Genomic DNA, 16,596 nt, shown 5'->3' with positions numbered 1-16,596 from the left:
CACCAGTGCCTGCAGGTCTTCGGGGGCCGTTTCTGCTAATAAATAAATAAATAAAGAAATAAAGAAAGAAAGAAAGAAAGAAAGAAAACAAAAACACTTGTGATGGTCTGCGAAAAGGGGAGCTTAGAGATTGAAGACAGCATCACTTTGGGAACGTTTGCGCTTTCACTTCCAAGCGCTGATATTCCTGTCTTGCTCTCCTGAAAGGACAGCCTTCCTCGCTATGAGCTTTTGTGGGTCAGTGCTGAAGCTCCCCCTAGAGGCTGCCGCTGAAGATGCACACTCACAACTAACCCTCCTTAGGAGAACTGCTTCGTGGGAGAGCACGTTTATTAAAAGGCGGCAGGCCATGATTGCCTGCGAGACACAGCAGGGTTACCATGCAGAGTTCAAAGGGGGCTTTGCTTGTACAGCAAGTGCCGGAGGGCAAGAAGGGATGACATAGGAGCTGCCCTTTTTTCGGGCTCGCAAACCAAGGCCTGCACCAGCCTTCGAGGCTCAGCCTGCCTCTGGACTGCCCTAGACCACCTTTACTCAAAGCACACACTCTGGTCGGGGACTCGAAGCCAGGCCCGTGGCAGTGAAAGCACCAAATCCTCACCACTAGGCCACCGGGGAAACGACTGCAGCACCCGGGAGGTTTCCGCAACCGTACTTGCAGTCAGCTGGAGGCTATTGTAATGCTGTTAAGTGAGAGACGTTTGCCGCTCGCAAGCCAATTCCATCCAACCTCCTGCAGGGGGCACTCTGGGCTGGTTTTCCACTTGTTCGCCTGCTGCTGAAACAGCAAAGATTCAATTCGAAGCCCTTTGCAGCAGCTCACCAGGATGGCCGAGTGGTTAAGGCGTTGGACTTAAGATCCAATGGACAAGTGTCCGCGTGGGTTCGAGCCCCACTCCTGGTACAGGTTTTTACTCTTCTTACCTAAATGCGGCAGCAGCTTCGCACAAGCCCTTTCCTGCTGTCTGTAGGCAGTGCCCCTACCTCAAAGCCCTGAGGCTTGAGTTCACCTGAAAAGAGCAACAAGGAATCGTTGCCCGTAGACTCTTTTCCTGGAAAACCTTTGCATTTTTGTACCATGTCCCTCGCATCCCAAGCTTAAGCCGCCAAAGTTGGCAGAGCTTGTGCAACCCCGCCAACAGCCCTACCACCCCAAAAGAAAATTGGGCAGGGATTCCCGCCTCCGCTTCCGAAACGGGCTTCCAAACGGGCGATGCCCTGACGGGTCAGCCAGTCACCGTCTAGGCCCGGTACACCCCTGTGAATAATAGAGCGTCCAACCTCAAATCAGGCTACAGGGCCCTTCAGCCCATAGAAGGAGAACCTGTCAACAAACGGGGCGAGGGCAATGCTCGGGCCCCTTGCGAAGCCTTTGCCAAGCTCCAAAGGCTGCACTTTCCCAGCAGACCACAGCTCTGTATGCAAATCAAGCAGCTACGACCCCTCCCTCCCCTGCTTTTCTCCTCCAAACCGGTACGCAACCATTTCTGCAGCCCTCTGCCCCAGGGTCCCGGGCAAGGTCTTGGTCTGATGAGGCTAGGGATGGTGGGCGAGCTCGGCTTTGGCAGGGCGACAGGACTAATATTTTCTCTACACCTTTGGAAGAAAGAAAGCTTCCTTTTTGGGGCACAGGCCCACTTCTAGCGGCGACAGCTTCCGGTAAGGGACCATGCTGAAAAGATGCTTGGAGTTACCGCCAGGGGAGCCACGCCGCTATTGCCTGTGAGTGAAGCTACATTTGAAAGAAATATTTTTTGAGACGCAGTTGTTTGAATTTCTGTAAAAATGTCATTCAGTAAAAGCCTCTCTTCCCTGACCGGGAATCGAACCCGGGCCGCGGCGGTGAGAGCGCCGAATCCTAACCACTAGACCACCAGGGAGACCGCTGGATAACTCGGGAAGGCCGGGCAGTGGTGTCCGAGTGCACAATGCCTGCAGGTGCCTCAAAGGCCAGTCCATTGGGGGACTGGGAAGAGAGGGGGAGGGCCGAGCAGATAGGTTCTCTCCAGCGGTGAAAAAGGAAGCTGCCTTTTTTGCGTCAAGGGCAGTCTTTCCGCAGCGACAGGAGAATGAATGGGACTCTGCCATAAACACGTTTTGCGTCGCGCTGAGGGCACTTCCTCCATTTTGTGCACGCAAATCTGCATCTGGGAGCAAGATTTCCGGTCGCCAGTTAACTGCATTGCTGTAAATAAAAATGTCAGTTGTTAAAAGAGCTCCTTCCCTGACCGGGAATCGAACCCGGGCCGCGGCGGTGAGAGCGCCGAATCCTAACCACTAGACCACCAGGGACGGTGGGTGCACCCCGTTGCGTGTCGCTCAGATGGTGGCGTCCGAGTCCAAAGGCTGAGGGCCTCTGCTACAATGGGCACCAGTGCCTGCAGGTCTTCGGGGGCCGTTTCTGCTAATAAATAAAGAAATAAAGAAAGAAAGAAAGAAAGAAAGAAAGAAAGAAAACAAAAACACTTGTGATGGTCTGCGAAAAGGGGAGCTTAGAGATTGAAGACAGCATCACTTTGGGAACGTTTGCGCTTTCACTTCCAAGCGCTGATATTCCTGTCTTGCTCTCCTGAAAGGACAGCCTTCCTCGCTATGAGCTTTTGTGGGTCAGTGCTGAAGCTCCCCCTAGAGGCTGCCGCTGAAGATGCACACTCACAACTAACCCTCCTTAGGAGAACTGCTTCGTGGGAGAGCACGTTTATTAAAAGGCGGCAGGCCATGATTGCCTGCGAGACACAGCAGGGTTACCATGCAGAGTTCAAAGGGGGCTTTGCTTGTACAGCAAGTGCCGGAGGGCAAGAAGGGATGACATAGGAGCTGCCCTTTTTTCGGGCTCGCACACCAAGGCCTGCACCAGCCTTCGAGGCTCAGCCTGCCTCTGGACTGCCCTAGACCACCTTTACTCAAAGCACACACTCTGGTCGGGGACTCGAAGCCAGGCCCGTGGCAGTGAAAGCACCAAATCCTCACCACTAGGCCACCGGGGAAACGACTGCAGCACCCGGGAGGTTTCCGCAACCGTACTTGCAGTCAGCTGGAGGCTATTGTAATGCTGTTAAGTGAGAGACGTTTGCCGCTCGCAAGCCAATTCCATCCAACCTCCTGCAGGGGGCACTCTGGGCTGGTTTTCCACTTGTTCGCCTGCTGCTGAAACAGCAAAGATTCAATTCGAAGCCCTTTGCAGCAGCTCACCAGGATGGCCGAGTGGTTAAGGCGTTGGACTTAAGATCCAATGGACAAGTGTCCGCGTGGGTTCGAGCCCCACTCCTGGTACAGGTTTTTACTCTTCTTACCTAAATGCGGCAGCAGCTTCGCACAAGCCCTTTCCTGCTGTCTGTAGGCAGTGCCCCTACCTCAAAGCCCTGAGGCTTGAGTTCACCTGAAAAGAGCAACAAGGAATCGTTGCCCGTAGACTCTTTTCCTGGAAAACCTTTGCATTTTTGTACCATGTCCCTCGCATCCCAAGCTTAAGCCGCCAAAGTTGGCAGAGCTTGTGCAACCCCGCCAACAGCCCTACCACCCCAAAAGAAAATTGGGCAGGGATTCCCGCCTCCGCTTCCGAAACGGGCTTCCAAACGGGCGATGCCCTGACGGGTCAGCCAGTCACCGCCTAGGCCCGGTACACCCCTGTGAATAATAGAGCGTCCAACCTCAAATCAGGCTACAGGGCCCTTCAGCCCATAGAAGGAGAACCTGTCAACAAACGGGGCGAGGGCAATGCTCGGGCCCCTTGCGAAGCCTTTGCCAAGCTCCAAAGGCTGCACTTTCCCAGCAGACCACAGCTCTGTATGCAAATCAAGCAGCTACGACCCCTCCCTCCCCTGCTTTTCTCCTCCAAACCGGTACGCAACCATTTCTGCAGCCCTCTGCCCCAGGGTCCCGGGCAAGGTCTTGGTCTGATGAGGCTAGGGATGGTGGGCGAGCTCGGCTTTGGCAGGGCGACAGGACTAATATTTTCTCTACAGCTTTGGAAGAAAGAAAGCTTCCTTTTTGGGGCACAGGCCCACTTCTAGCGGCGACAGCTTCCGGTAAGGGACCATGCTGAAAAGATGCTTGGAGTTACCGCCAGGGGAGCCACGCCGCTATTGCCTGTGAGTGAAGCTACATTTGAAAGAAATATTTTTTGAGACGCAGTTGTTTGAATTTCTGTAAAAATGTCATTCAGTAAAAGCCTCTCTTCCCTGACCGGGAATCGAACCCGGGCCGCGGTGAGAGCGCCGAATCCTAACCACTAGACCACCAGGGAGACCGCTGGACAGCTCGGGAAGGCCGGGCAGTGGTGTCCGAGTGCACAATGCCTGCAGGTGCCTCAAAGGCCAGTCCATTGGGGGACTGGGAAGAGAGGGGGAGGGCCGAGCAGATAGGTTCTCTCCAGCGGTGAAAAAGGAAGCTGCCTTTTTTGCGTCAAGGGCAGTCTTTCCGCAGCGACAGGAGAATGAATGGGACTCTGCCATAAACACGTTTTGCGTCGCGCTGAGGGCACTTCCTCCATTTTGTGCACGCAAATCTGCATCTGGGAGCAAGATTTCCGGTCGCCAGTTAACTGCATTGCCGTAAATAAAAATGTCAGTTGTTAAAAGAGCTCCTTCCCTGACCGGGAATCGTACCCGGGCCGCGGCGGTGAGAGCGCCGAATCCTAACCACTAGACCACCAGGGACGGTGGGTGCACCCCGTTGCGTGTCGCTCAGATGGTGGCGTCCGAGTCCAATGGCTGAGGGCCTCTGCTACAATGGGCACCAGTGCCTGCAGGTCTTCGGGGGCCGTTTCTGCTAATAAATAAATAAATAAAGAAATAAAGAAAGAAAGAAAGAAAGAAAACAAAAACACTTGTGATGGTCTGCGAAAAGGGGAGCTTAGAGATTGAAGACAGCATCACTTTGGGAATGTTTGCGCTTTCACTTCCAAGCGCTGATATTCCTGTCTTGCTCTCCTGAAAGGACAGCCTTCCTCGCTATGAGCTTTTGTGGGTCAGTGCTGAAGCTCCCCCTAGAGGCTGCCGCTGAAGATGCACACTCACAACTAACCCTCCTTAGGAGAACTGCTTCGTGGGAGAGCACGTTTATTAAAAGGCGGCAGGCCATGATTGCCTGCGAGACACAGCAGGGTTACCATGCAGAGTTCAAAGGGGGCTTTGCTTGTACAGCAAGTGCCGGAGGGCAAGAAGGGATGACATAGGAGCTGCCCTTTTTTCGGGCTCGCACACCAAGGCCTGCACCAGCCTTCGAGGCTCAGCCTGCCTCTGGACTGCCCTAGACCACCTTTACTCAAAGCACACACTCTGGTCGGGGACTCGAAGCCAGGCCCGTGGCAGTGAAAGCACCAAATCCTCACCACTAGGCCACCGGGGAAACGACTGCAGCACCCGGGAGGTTTCCGCAACCGTACTTGCAGTCAGCTGGAGGCTATTGTAATGCTGTTAAGTGAGAGACGTTTGCCGCTCGCAAGCCAATTCCATCCAACCTCCTGCAGGGGGCACTCTGGGCTGGTTTTCCACTTGTTCGCCTGCTGCTGAAACAGCAAAGATTCAATTCGAAGCCCTTTGCAGCAGCTCACCAGGATGGCCGAGTGGTTAAGGCGTTGGACTTAAGATCCAATGGACAAGTGTCCGCGTGGGTTCGAGCCCCACTCCTGGTACAGGTTTTTACTCTTCTTACCTAAATGCGGCAGCAGCTTCGCACAAGCCCTTTCCTGCTGTCTGTAGGCAGTGCCCCTACCTCAAAGCCCTGAGGCTTGAGTTCACCTGAAAAGAGCAACAAGGAATCGTTGCCCGTAGACTCTTTTCCTGGAAAACCTTTGCATTTTTGTACCATGTCCCTCGCATCCCAAGCTTAAGCCGCCAAAGTTGGCAGAGCTTGTGCAACCCCGCCAACAGCCCTACCACCCCAAAAGAAAATTGGGCAGGGATTCCCGCCTCCGCTTCCGAAACGGGCTTCCAAACGGGCGATGCCCTGACGGGTCAGCCAGTCACCGTCTAGGCCCGGTACACCCCTGTGAATAATAGAGCGTCCAACCTCAAATCAGGCTACAGGGCCCTTCAGCCCATAGAAGGAGAACCTGTCAACAAACGGGGCGAGGGCAATGCTCGGGCCCCTTGCGAAGCCTTTGCCAAGCTCCAAAGGCTGCACTTTCCCAGCAGACCACAGCTCTGTATGCAAATCAAGCAGCTACGACCCCTCCCTCCCCTGCTTTTCTCCTCCAAACCGGTACGCAACCATTTCTGCAGCCCTCTGCCCCAGGGTCCCGGGCAAGGTCTTGGTCTGATGAGGCTAGGGATGGTGGGCGAGCTCGGCTTTGGCAGGGCGACAGGACTAATATTTTCTCTACAGCTTTGGAAGAAAGAAAGCTTCCTTTTTGGGGCACAGGCCCACTTCTAGCGGCGACAGCTTCCGGTAAGGGACCATGCTGAAAAGATGCTTGGAGTTACCGCCAGGGGAGCCACGCCGCTATTGCCTGTGAGTGAAGCTACATTTGAAAGAAATATTTTTTGAGACGCAGTTGTTTGAATTTCTGTAAAAATGTCATTCAGTAAAAGCCTCTCTTCCCTGACCGGGAATCGAACCCGGGCCGCGAATCCTAACCACTAGACCACCAGGGAGACCGCTGGACAGCTCGGGAAGGCCGGGCAGTGGTGTCCGAGTGCACAATGCCTGCAGGTGCCTCAAAGGCCAGTCCATTGGGGGACTGGGAAGAGAGGGGGAGGGCCGAGCAGATAGGTTCTCTCCAGCGGTGAAAAAGGAAGCTGCCTTTTTTGCGTCAAGGGCAGTCTTTCCGCAGCGACAGGAGAATGAATGGGACTCTGCCATAAACACGTTTTGCGTCGCGCTGAGGGCACTTCCTCCATTTTGTGCACGCAAATCTGCATCTGGGAGCAAGATTTCCGGTCGCCAGTTAACTGCATTGCTGTAAATAAAAATGTCAGTTGTTAAAAGAGCTCCTTCCCTGACCGGGAATCGAACCCGGGCCGCGGCGGTGAGAGCGCCGAATCCTAACCACTAGACCACCAGGGACGGTGGGTGCACCCCGTTGCGTGTCGCTCAGATGGTGGCGTCCGAGTCCAAAGGCTGAGGGCCTCTGCTACAATGGGCACCAGTGCCTGCAGGTCTTCGGGGGCCGTTTCTGCTAATAAATAAATAAATAAAGAAATAAAGAAAGAAAGAAAGAAAGAAAACAAAAACACTTGTGATGGTCTGCGAAAAGGGGAGCTTAGAGATTGAAGACAGCATCACTTTGGGAACGTTTGCGCTTTCACTTCCAAGCGCTGATATTCCTGTCTTGCTCTCCTGAAAGGACAGCCTTCCTCGCTATGAGCTTTTGTGGGTCAGTGCTGAAGCTCCCCCTAGAGGCTGCCGCTGAAGATGCACACTCACAACTAACCCTCCTTAGGAGAACTGCTTCGTGGGAGAGCACGTTTATTAAAAGGCGGCAGGCCATGATTGCCTGCGAGACACAGCAGGGTTACCATGCAGAGTTCAAAGGGGGCTTTGCTTGTACAGCAAGTGCCGGAGGGCAAGAAGGGATGACATAGGAGCTGCCCTTTTTTCGGGCTCGCACACCAAGGCCTGCACCAGCCTTCGAGGCTCAGCCTGCCTCTGGACTGCCCTAGACCACCTTTACTCAAAGCACACACCCTGGTCGGGGACTCGAAGCCAGGCCCGTGGCAGTGAAAGCACCAAATCCTCACCACTAGGCCACCGGGGAAACGACTGCAGCACCCGGGAGGTTTCCGCAACCGTACTTGCAGTCAGCTGGAGGCTATTGTAATGCTGTTAAGTGAGAGACGTTTGCCGCTCGCAAGCCAATTCCATCCAACCTCCTGCAGGGGGCACTCTGGGCTGGTTTTCCACTTGTTCGCCTGCTGCTGAAACAGCAAAGATTCAATTCGAAGCCCTTTGCAGCAGCTCACCAGGATGGCCGAGTGGTTAAGGCGTTGGACTTAAGATCCAATGGACAAGTGTCCGCGTGGGTTCGAGCCCCACTCCTGGTACAGGTTTTTACTCTTCTTACCTAAATGCGGCAGCAGCTTCGCACAAGCCCTTTCCTGCTGTCTGTAGGCAGTGCCCCTACCTCAAAGCCCTGAGGCTTGAGTTCACCTGAAAAGAGCAACAAGGAATCGTTGCCCGTAGACTCTTTTCCTGGAAAACCTTTGCATTTTTGTACCATGTCCCTCGCATCCCAAGCTTAAGCCGCCAAAGTTGGCAGAGCTTGTGCAACCCCGCCAACAGCCCTACCACCCCAAAAGAAAATTGGGCAGGGATTCCCGCCTCCGCTTCCGAAACGGGCTTCCAAACGGGCGATGCCCTGACGGGTCAGCCAGTCACCGTCTAGGCCCGGTACACCCCTGTGAATAATAGAGCGTCCAACCTCAAATCAGGCTACAGGGCCCTTCAGCCCATAGAAGGAGAACCTGTCAACAAACGGGGCGAGGGCAATGCTCGGGCCCCTTGCGAAGCCTTTGCCAAGCTCCAAAGGCTGCACTTTCCCAGCAGACCACAGCTCTGTATGCAAATCAAGCAGCTACGACCCCTCCCTCCCCTGCTTTTCTCCTCCAAACCGGTACGCAACCATTTCTGCAGCCCTCTGCCCCAGGGTCCCGGGCAAGGTCTTGGTCTGATGAGGCTAGGGATGGTGGGCGAGCTCGGCTTTGGCAGGGCGACAGGACTAATATTTTCTCTACAGCTTTGGAAGAAAGAAAGCTTCCTTTTTGGGGCACAGGCCCACTTCTAGCGGCGACAGCTTCTGGTAAGGGACCATGCTGAAAAGATGCTTGGAGTTACCGCCAGGGGAGCCACGCCGCTATTGCCTGTGAGTGAAGCTACATTTGAAAGAAATATTTTTTGAGACGCAGTTGTTTGAATTTCTGTAAAAATGTCATTCAGTAAAAGCCTCTCTTCCCTGACCGGGAATCGAACCCGGGAATCCTAACCACTAGACCACCAGGGAGACCGCTGGACAGCTCGGGAAGGCCGGGCAGTGGTGTCCGAGTGCACAATGCCTGCAGGTGCCTCAAAGGCCAGTCCATTGGGGGACTGGGAAGAGAGGGGGAGGGCCGAGCAGATAGGTTCTCTCCAGCGGTGAAAAAGGAAGCTGCCTTTTTTGCGTCAAGGGCAGTCTTTCCGCAGCGACAGGAGAATGAATGGGACTCTGCCATAAACACGTTTTGCGTCGCGCTGAGGGCACTTCCTCCATTTTGTGCACGCAAATCTGCATCTGGGAGCAAGATTTCCGGTCGCCAGTTAACTGCATTGCTGTAAATAAAAATGTCAGTTGTTAAAAGAGCTCCTTCCCTGACCGGGAATCGAACCCGGGCCGCGGCGGTGAGAGCGCCGAATCCTAACCACTAGACCACCAGGGACGGTGGGTGCACCCCGTTGCGTGTCGCTCAGATGGTGGCGTCCGAGTCCAAAGGCTGAGGGCCTCTGCTACAATGGGCACCAGTGCCTGCAGGTCTTCGGGGGCCGTTTCTGCTAATAAATAAATAAATAAAGAAATAAAGAAAGAAAGAAAGAAAGAAAGAAAACAAAAACACTTGTGATGGTCTGCGAAAAGGGGAGCTTAGAGATTGAAGACAGCATCACTTTGGGAACGTTTGCGCTTTCACTTCCAAGCGCTGATATTCCTGTCTTGCTCTCCTGAAAGGACAGCCTTCCTCGCTATGAGCTTTTGTGGGTCAGTGCTGAAGCTCCCCCTAGAGGCTGCCGCTGAAGATGCACACTCACAACTAACCCTCCTTAGGAGAACTGCTTCGTGGGAGAGCACGTTTATTAAAAGGCGGCAGGCCATGATTGCCTGCGAGACACAGCAGGGTTACCATGCAGAGTTCAAAGGGGGCTTTGCTTGTACAGCAAGTGCCGGAGGGCAAGAAGGGATGACATAGGAGCTGCCCTTTTTTCGGGCTCGCACACCAAGGCCTGCACCAGCCTTCGAGGCTCAGCCTGCCTCTGGACTGCCCTAGACCACCTTTACTCAAAGCACACACTCTGGTCGGGGACTCGAAGCCAGGCCCGTGGCAGTGAAAGCACCAAATCCTCACCACTAGGCCACCGGGGAAACGACTGCAGCACCCGGGAGGTTTCCGCAACCGTACTTGCAGTCAGCTGGAGGCTATTGTAATGCTGTTAAGTGAGAGACGTTTGCCGCTCGCAAGCCAATTCCATCCAACCTCCTGCAGGGGGCACTCTGGGCTGGTTTTCCACTTGTTCGCCTGCTGCTGAAACAGCAAAGATTCAATTCGAAGCCCTTTGCAGCAGCTCACCAGGATGGCCGAGTGGTTAAGGCGTTGGACTTAAGATCCAATGGACAAGTGTCCGCGTGGGTTCGAGCCCCACTCCTGGTACAGGTTTTTACTCTTCTTACCTAAATGCGGCAGCAGCTTCGCACAAGCCCTTTCCTGCTGTCTGTAGGCAGTGCCCCTACCTCAAAGCCCTGAGGCTTGAGTTCACCTGAAAAGAGCAACAAGGAATCGTTGCCCGTAGACTCTTTTCCTGGAAAACCTTTGCATTTTTGTACCATGTCCCTCGCATCCCAAGCTTAAGCCGCCAAAGTTGGCAGAGCTTGTGCAACCCCGCCAACAGCCCTACCACCCCAAAAGAAAATTGGGCAGGGATTCCCGCCTCCGCTTCCGAAACGGGCTTCCAAACGGGCGATGCCCTGACGGGTCAGCCAGTCACCGTCTAGGCCCGGTACACCCCTGTGAATAATAGAGCGTCCAACCTCAAATCAGGCTACAGGGCCCTTCAGCCCATAGAAGGAGAACCTGTCAACAAACGGGGCGAGGGCAATGCTCGGGCCCCTTGCGAAGCCTTTGCCAAGCTCCAAAGGCTGCACTTTCCCAGCAGACCACAGCTCTGTATGCAAATCAAGCAGCTACGACCCCTCCCTCCCCTGCTTTTCTCCTCCAAACCGGTACGCAACCATTTCTGCAGCCCTCTGCCCCAGGGTCCCGGGCAAGGTCTTGGTCTGATGAGGCTAGGGATGGTGGGCGAGCTCGGCTTTGGCAGGGCGACAGGACTAATATTTTCTCTACAGCTTTGGAAGAAAGAAAGCTTCCTTTTTGGGGCACAGGCCCACTTCTAGCGGCGACAGCTTCCGGTAAGGGACCATGCTGAAAAGATGCTTGGAGTTACCGCCAGGGGAGCCACGCCGCTATTGCCTGTGAGTGAAGCTACATTTGAAAGAAATATTTTTTGAGACGCAGTTGTTTGAATTTCTGTAAAAATGTCATTCAGTAAAAGCCTCTCTTCCCTGACCGGGAATCGAACCCGGGCCGCGGCGGTGAGAGCGCCGAATCCTAACCACTAGACCACCAGGGAGACCGCTGGACAACTCGGGAAGGCCGGGCAGTGGTGTCCGAGTGCACAATGCCTGCAGGTGCCTCAAAGGCCAGTCCATTGGGGGACTGGGAAGAGAGGGGGAGGGCCGAGCAGATAGGTTCTCTCCAGCGGTGAAAAAGGAAGCTGCCTTTTTTGCGTCAAGGGCAGTCTTTCCGCAGCGACAGGAGAATGAATGGGACTCTGCCATAAACACGTTTTGCGTCGCGCTGAGGGCACTTCCTCCATTTTGTGCACGCAAATCTGCATCTGGGAGCAAGATTTCCGGTCGCCAGTTAACTGCATTGCTGTAAATAAAAATGTCAGTTGTTAAAAGAGCTCCTTCCCTGACCGGGAATCGAACCCAGGCCGCGGCGGTGAGAGCGCCGAATCCTAACCACTAGACCACCAGGGACGGTGGGTGCACCCCGTTGCGTGTCGCTCAGATGGTGGCGTCCGAGTCCAAAGGCTGAGGGCCTCTGCTACAATGGGCACCAGTGCCTGCAGGTCTTCGGGGGCCGTTTCTGCTAATAAATAAAGAAATAAAGAAAGAAAGAAAGAAAGAAAACAAAAACACTTGTGATGGTCTGCGAAAAGGGGAGCTTAGAGATTGAAGACAGCATCACTTTGGGAACGTTTGCGCTTTCACTTCCAAGCGCTGATATTCCTGTCTTGCTCTCCTGAAAGGACAGCCTTCCTCGCTATGAGCTTTTGTGGGTCAGTGCTGAAGCTCCCCCTAGAGGCTGCCGCTGAAGATGCACACTCACAACTAACCCTCCTTAGGAGAACTGCTTCGTGGGAGAGCACGTTTATTAAAAGGCGGCAGGCCATGATTGCCTGCGAGACACAGCAGGGTTACCATGCAGAGTTCAAAGGGGGCTTTGCTTGTACAGCAAGTGCCGGAGGGCAAGAAGGGATGACATAGGAGCTGCCCTTTTTTCGGGCTCGCACACCAAGGCCTGCACCAGCCTTCGAGGCTCAGCCTGCCTCTGGACTGCCCTAGACCACCTTTACTCAAAGCACACACTCTGGTCGGGGACTCGAAGCCAGGCCCGTGGCAGTGAAAGCACCAAATCCTCACCACTAGGCCACCGGGGAAACGACTGCAGCACCCGGGAGGTTTCCGCAACCGTACTTGCAGTCAGCTGGAGGCTATTGTAATGCTGTTAAGTGAGAGACGTTTGCCGCTCGCAAGCCAATTCCATCCAACCTCCTGCAGGGGGCACTCTGGGCTGGTTTTCCACTTGTTCGCCTGCTGCTGAAACAGCAAAGATTCAATTCGAAGCCCTTTGCAGCAGCTCACCAGGATGGCCGAGTGGTTAAGGCGTTGGACTTAAGATCCAATGGACAAGTGTCCGCGTGGGTTCGAGCCCCACTCCTGGTACAGGTTTTTACTCTTCTTACCTAAATGCGGCAGCAGCTTCGCACAAGCCCTTTCCTGCTGTCTGTAGGCAGTGCCCCTACCTCAAAGCCCTGAGGCTTGAGTTCACCTGAAAAGAGCAACAAGGAATCGTTGCCCGTAGACTCTTTTCCTGGAAAACCTTTGCATTTTTGTACCATGTCCCTCGCATCCCAAGCTTAAGCCGCCAAAGTTGGCAGAGCTTGTGCAACCCCGCCAACAGCCCTACCACCCCAAAAGAAAATTGGGCAGGGATTCCCGCCTCCGCTTCCGAAACGGGCTTCCAAACGGGCGATGCCCTGACGGGTCAGCCAGTCACCGTCTAGGCCCGGTACACCCCTGTGAATAATAGAGCGTCCAACCTCAAATCAGGCTACAGGGCCCTTCAGCCCATAGAAGGAGAACCTGTCAACAAACGGGGCGAGGGCAATGCTCGGGCCCCTTGCGAAGCCTTTGCCAAGCTCCAAAGGCTGCACTTTCCCAGCAGACCACAGCTCTGTATGCAAATCAAGCAGCTACGACCCCTCCCTCCCCTGCTTTTCTCCTCCAAACCGGTACGCAACCATTTCTGCAGCCCTCTGCCCCAGGGTCCCGGGCAAGGTCTTGGTCTGATGAGGCTAGGGATGGTGGGCGAGCTCGGCTTTGGCAGGGCGACAGGACTAATATTTTCTCTACAGCTTTGGAAGAAAGAAAGCTTCCTTTTTGGGGCACAGGCCCACTTCTAGCGGCGACAGCTTCCGGTAAGGGACCATGCTGAAAAGATGCTTGGAGTTACCGCCAGGGGAGCCACGCCGCTATTGCCTGTGAGTGAAGCTACATTTGAAAGAAATATTTTTTGAGACGCAGTTGTTTGAATTTCTGTAAAAATGTCATTCAGTAAAAGCCTCTCTTCCCTGACCGGGAATCGAACCCGGGCCGCGGCGGTGAGAGCGCAATCCTAACCACTAGACCACCAGGGAGACCGCTGGACAGCTCGGGAAGGCCGGGCAGTGGTGTCCGAGTGCACAATGCCTGCAGGTGCCTCAAAGGCCAGTCCATTGGGGGACTGGGAAGAGAGGGGGAGGGCCGAGCAGATAGGTTCTCTCCAGCGGTGAAAAAGGAAGCTGCCTTTTTTGCGTCAAGGGCAGTCTTTCCGCAGCGACAGGAGAATGAATGGGACTCTGCCATAAACACGTTTTGCGTCGCGCTGAGGGCACTTCCTCCATTTTGTGCACGCAAATCTGCATCTGGGAGCAAGATTTCCGGTCGCCAGTTAACTGCATTGCTGTAAATAAAAATGTCAGTTGTTAAAAGAGCTCCTTCCCTGACCGGGAATCGAACCCGGGCCGCGGCGGTGAGAGCGCCGAATCCTAACCACTAGACCACCAGGGACGGTGGGTGCACCCCGTTGCGTGTCGCTCAGATGGTGGCGTCCGAGTCCAAAGGCTGAGGGCCTCTGCTACAATGGGCACCAGTGCCTGCAGGTCTTCGGGGGCCGTTTCTGCTAATAAATAAATAAATAAAGAAATAAAGAAAGAAAGAAAACAAAAACACTTGTGATGGTCTGCGAAAAGGGGAGCTTAGAGATTGAAGACAGCATCACTTTGGGAACGTTTGCGCTTTCACTTCCAAGCGCTGATATTCCTGTCTTGCTCTCCTGAAAGGACAGCCTTCCTCGCTATGAGCTTTTGTGGGTCAGTGCTGAAGCTCCCCCTAGAGGCTGCCGCTGAAGATGCACACTCACAACTAACCCTCCTTAGGAGAACTGCTTCGTGGGAGAGCACGTTTATTAAAAGGCGGCAGGCCATGATTGCCTGCGAGACACAGCAGGGTTACCATGCAGAGTTCAAAGGGGGCTTTGCTTGTACAGCAAGTGCCGGAGGGCAAGAAGGGATGACATAGGAGCTGCCCTTTTTTCGGGCTCGCACACCAAGGCCTGCACCAGCCTTCGAGGCTCAGCCTGCCTCTGGACTGCCCTAGACCACCTTTACTCAAAGCACACACCCTGGTCGGGGACTCGAAGCCAGGCCCGTGGCAGTGAAAGCACCAAATCCTCACCACTAGGCCACCGGGGAAACGACTGCAGCACCCGGGAGGTTTCCGCAACCGTACTTGCAGTCAGCTGGAGGCTATTGTAATGCTGTTAAGTGAGAGACGTTTGCCGCTCGCAAGCCAATTCCATCCAACCTCCTGCAGGGGGCACTCTGGGCTGGTTTTCCACTTGTTCGCCTGCTGCTGAAACAGCAAAGATTCAATTCGAAGCCCTTTGCAGCAGCTCACCAGGATGGCCGAGTGGTTAAGGCGTTGGACTTAAGATCCAATGGACAAGTGTCCGCGTGGGTTCGAGCCCCACTCCTGGTACAGGTTTTTACTCTTCTTATCTAAATGCGGCAGCAGCTTCGCACAAGCCCTTTCCTGCTGTCTGTAGGCAGTGCCCCTACCTCAAAGCCCTGAGGCTTGAGTTCACCTGAAAAGAGCAACAAGGAATCGTTGCCCGTAGACTCTTTTCCTGGAAAACCTTTGCATTTTTGTACCATGTCCCTCGCATCCCAAGCTTAAGCCGCCAAAGTTGGCAGAGCTTGTGCAACCCCGCCAACAGCCCTACCACCCCAAAAGAAAATTGGGCAGGGATTCCCGCCTCCGCTTCCGAAACGGGCTTCCAAACGGGCGATGCCCTGACGGGTCAGCCAGTCACCGTCTAGGCCCGGTACACCCCTGTGAATAATAGAGCGTCCAACCTCAAATCAGGCTACAGGGCCCTTCAGCCCATAGAAGGAGAACCTGTCAACAAACGGGGCGAGGGCAATGCTCGGGCCCCTTGCGAAGCCTTTGCCAAGCTCCAAAGGCTGCACTTTCCCAGCAGACCACAGCTCTGTATGCAAATCAAGCAGCTACGACCCCTCCCTCCCCTGCTTTTCTCCTCCAAACCGGTACGCAACCATTTCTGCAGCCCTCTGCCCCAGGGTCCCGGGCAAGGTCTTGGTCTGATGAGGCTAGGGATGGTGGGCGAGCTCGGCTTTGGCAGGGCGACAGGACTAATATTTTCTCTACAGCTTTGGAAGAAAGAAAGCTTCCTTTTTGGGGCACAGGCCCACTTCTAGCGGCGACAGCTTCCGGTAAGGGACCATGCTGAAAAGATGCTTGGAGTTACCGCCAGGGGAGCCACGCCGCTATTGCCTGTGAGTGAAGCTACATTTGAAAGAAATATTTTTTGAGACGCAGTTGTTTGAATTTCTGTAAAAATGTCATTCAGTAAAAGCCTCTCTTCCCTGACCGGGAATCGAACCCGGGCCGCGGCGGTGAGAGCGCCGAATCCTAACCACTAGACCACCAGGGAGACCGCTGGACAGCTCGGGAAGGCCGGGCAGTGGTGTCCGAGTGCACAATGCCTGCAGGTGCCTCAAAGGCCAGTCCATTGGGGGACTGGGAAGAGAGGGGGAGGGCCGAGCAGATAGGTTCTCTCCAGCGGTGAAAAAGGAAGCTGCCTTTTTTGCGTCAAGGGCAGTCTTTCCGCAGCGACAGGAGAATGAATGGGACTCTGCCATAAACACGTTTTGCGTCGCGCTGAGGGCACTTCCTCCATTTTGTGCACGCAAATCTGCATCTGGGAGCAAGATTTCCGGTCGCCAGTTAACTGCATTGCTGTAAATAAAAATGTCAGTTGTTAAAAGAGCTCCTTCCCTGACCGGGAATCGAACCCGGGCCGCGGCGGTGAGAGCGCCGAATCCTAACCACTAGACCACCAGGGACGGTGGGTGCACCCCGTTGCGTGTCGCTCAGATGGTGGCGTCCGAGTCCAAAGGCTGAGGGCCTCTGCTACAATGGGCACCAGTGCCTGCAGGTCTTCGGGGGCCGTTTCTGCTAATAAATAAATAAATAAAGAAATAAAGAAAGAAAGAAAGAAAGAAAGA

General features: G+C 54.4%; 18 non-coding genes across 18 annotated transcripts; 7 read left to right on the top strand and 11 right to left on the bottom strand.

Moving 5' to 3' along the window:
* The first annotated feature begins 821 nt into the window (after nucleotides 1-821).
* Nucleotides 822-904, top strand: TRNAL-UAA (transfer RNA leucine (anticodon UAA)). Its single transcript has one exon. It is a non-coding gene; the product is annotated as a tRNA-Leu (tRNA).
* A 904-nt stretch (nucleotides 905-1,808) lies between these two features.
* TRNAE-CUC (transfer RNA glutamic acid (anticodon CUC)) lies at nucleotides 1,809-1,880 on the bottom strand. Its single transcript has one exon. It is a non-coding gene; the product is annotated as a tRNA-Glu (tRNA).
* A 340-nt stretch (nucleotides 1,881-2,220) lies between these two features.
* Nucleotides 2,221-2,292, bottom strand: TRNAE-CUC (transfer RNA glutamic acid (anticodon CUC)). The gene has a single exon. It is a non-coding gene; the product is annotated as a tRNA-Glu (tRNA).
* An 898-nt stretch (nucleotides 2,293-3,190) lies between these two features.
* On the top strand, nucleotides 3,191-3,273 carry TRNAL-UAA (transfer RNA leucine (anticodon UAA)). Its single transcript has one exon. It is a non-coding gene; the product is annotated as a tRNA-Leu (tRNA).
* A 1,313-nt stretch (nucleotides 3,274-4,586) lies between these two features.
* On the bottom strand, nucleotides 4,587-4,658 carry TRNAE-CUC (transfer RNA glutamic acid (anticodon CUC)). The gene has a single exon. It is a non-coding gene; the product is annotated as a tRNA-Glu (tRNA).
* An 894-nt stretch (nucleotides 4,659-5,552) lies between these two features.
* On the top strand, nucleotides 5,553-5,635 carry TRNAL-UAA (transfer RNA leucine (anticodon UAA)). Its single transcript has one exon. It is a non-coding gene; the product is annotated as a tRNA-Leu (tRNA).
* A 1,301-nt stretch (nucleotides 5,636-6,936) lies between these two features.
* Nucleotides 6,937-7,008, bottom strand: TRNAE-CUC (transfer RNA glutamic acid (anticodon CUC)). Its single transcript has one exon. It is a non-coding gene; the product is annotated as a tRNA-Glu (tRNA).
* Nucleotides 7,009-7,902: 894 nt separating this feature from the next.
* TRNAL-UAA (transfer RNA leucine (anticodon UAA)) lies at nucleotides 7,903-7,985 on the top strand. The gene has a single exon. It is a non-coding gene; the product is annotated as a tRNA-Leu (tRNA).
* Nucleotides 7,986-9,281: 1,296 nt separating this feature from the next.
* Nucleotides 9,282-9,353, bottom strand: TRNAE-CUC (transfer RNA glutamic acid (anticodon CUC)). Its single transcript has one exon. It is a non-coding gene; the product is annotated as a tRNA-Glu (tRNA).
* An 898-nt stretch (nucleotides 9,354-10,251) lies between these two features.
* Nucleotides 10,252-10,334, top strand: TRNAL-UAA (transfer RNA leucine (anticodon UAA)). The gene has a single exon. It is a non-coding gene; the product is annotated as a tRNA-Leu (tRNA).
* A 904-nt stretch (nucleotides 10,335-11,238) lies between these two features.
* TRNAE-CUC (transfer RNA glutamic acid (anticodon CUC)) lies at nucleotides 11,239-11,310 on the bottom strand. Its single transcript has one exon. It is a non-coding gene; the product is annotated as a tRNA-Glu (tRNA).
* Nucleotides 11,311-11,650: 340 nt separating this feature from the next.
* TRNAE-CUC (transfer RNA glutamic acid (anticodon CUC)) lies at nucleotides 11,651-11,722 on the bottom strand. Its single transcript has one exon. It is a non-coding gene; the product is annotated as a tRNA-Glu (tRNA).
* An 886-nt stretch (nucleotides 11,723-12,608) lies between these two features.
* Nucleotides 12,609-12,691, top strand: TRNAL-UAA (transfer RNA leucine (anticodon UAA)). The gene has a single exon. It is a non-coding gene; the product is annotated as a tRNA-Leu (tRNA).
* Nucleotides 12,692-13,595: 904 nt separating this feature from the next.
* TRNAE-CUC (transfer RNA glutamic acid (anticodon CUC)) lies at nucleotides 13,596-13,665 on the bottom strand. The gene has a single exon. It is a non-coding gene; the product is annotated as a tRNA-Glu (tRNA).
* A 340-nt stretch (nucleotides 13,666-14,005) lies between these two features.
* TRNAE-CUC (transfer RNA glutamic acid (anticodon CUC)) lies at nucleotides 14,006-14,077 on the bottom strand. The gene has a single exon. It is a non-coding gene; the product is annotated as a tRNA-Glu (tRNA).
* Nucleotides 14,078-14,963: 886 nt separating this feature from the next.
* Nucleotides 14,964-15,046, top strand: TRNAL-UAA (transfer RNA leucine (anticodon UAA)). The gene has a single exon. It is a non-coding gene; the product is annotated as a tRNA-Leu (tRNA).
* Nucleotides 15,047-15,950: 904 nt separating this feature from the next.
* TRNAE-CUC (transfer RNA glutamic acid (anticodon CUC)) lies at nucleotides 15,951-16,022 on the bottom strand. The gene has a single exon. It is a non-coding gene; the product is annotated as a tRNA-Glu (tRNA).
* Nucleotides 16,023-16,362: 340 nt separating this feature from the next.
* On the bottom strand, nucleotides 16,363-16,434 carry TRNAE-CUC (transfer RNA glutamic acid (anticodon CUC)). Its single transcript has one exon. It is a non-coding gene; the product is annotated as a tRNA-Glu (tRNA).
* Nucleotides 16,435-16,596: the final 162 nt, after the last annotated feature.

Source organism: Ambystoma mexicanum, chromosome 5p (assembly GCF_040938575.1).
Source record: "Ambystoma mexicanum isolate Mex_15411 chromosome 5p, UKY_AmexF1_1, whole genome shotgun sequence".
NCBI classification, from domain to species: domain Eukaryota; kingdom Metazoa; phylum Chordata; class Amphibia; order Caudata; family Ambystomatidae; genus Ambystoma; species Ambystoma mexicanum.
Note: the sequence above shows the minus strand (reverse complement) of the source record. Positions and strands in the feature narration are given on the sequence as shown.